The sequence below is a fragment of the Rhagoletis pomonella genome, unplaced genomic scaffold, assembly GCF_013731165.1.
Source record: "Rhagoletis pomonella isolate Grant_MI unplaced genomic scaffold, Rhpom_1.0 Rhpom_scaffold_00015, whole genome shotgun sequence".
Lineage (NCBI taxonomy): Eukaryota > Metazoa > Arthropoda > Insecta > Diptera > Tephritidae > Rhagoletis > Rhagoletis pomonella.
Window position 1 is genome coordinate 292,932 of NW_023458569.1, and position 1,007 is coordinate 293,938.

Genomic DNA, 1,007 nt, shown 5'->3' on the forward strand with positions numbered 1-1,007 from the left:
TAACTCAATGACCACTTCCTTAGGCACTTAAATGAAACACGAGTAGGTTTTTCTACAATTGGTTGTACAGAGGTACTTATTTATTCAAAATAAAAGTGCAAAGATTTTGGCAATTGCCAGGTTAGCGTAGTTTTACAAATTTTCGTTATTTATAGCGAATTCAATTTCGCGCGGCGATACAATTATTAAATTAAAATTCACGAGATTAGCTGTTAGCTTTGTACAAAGGTTTTCCGCAGTGACCAAATATGTTCTTCGAGCAAAAATCAAAAGTATATAAAACAAGTAAAAAATCTAAGTGCGGGCGGAGCCGAACATTAAATACCCGGCGCAAGTATTAAATGTATGTTTTTTCACCTTTCCGAAACCTACCGCTAGATGGTAAGCCGGGGTGTATCAATTTTGAGTAAATTAGCGTCCTTAAATTTCGAAATATTGAAGTTTCAAGCATTTCTGAAATTTACCGTTATATGAAAAGCGGCCGTTATTTTAGTCCGATTTCAATAATTTTCAACATTTTGCTTATATGTGGCAAGCACAATAACCATACCGAGTTTGGTACAAATTGGTAGAACGGTTACCGAGATACATATATGTGATCATAAGTGGGCGGTGCCACGCCCATTTTCCAAAATTTTACCATTAACGTATTTCTTGGTAAAGAATTGTTGCAAGCATCAATTTTGAATAAATTAGCTTCAATATTTACTGATTTATCGAAGATTTTGTATTTCTCTAAATTACCGTTATATTGGATGTGGGCGTGGTTATCGTCCGATTTTAAAAATTTTCGGCCGTTCAGTATGCTGTATCAAGGCCAACAACTGTGCCAAGTTTGGAAGAAATTGGTGCAGCGGTTACCAAGATATACACATGTAACCGTAAGTGGGCGTGGCTACGCCCATTTTCCAAAAATTTATAATATTCTTATTTTTTGTCTGAAAGTTATTGTAAATATCAATTTTGAGTGAATTATCTTCAGTAGTTACTAAAATATCGCAGTTTTC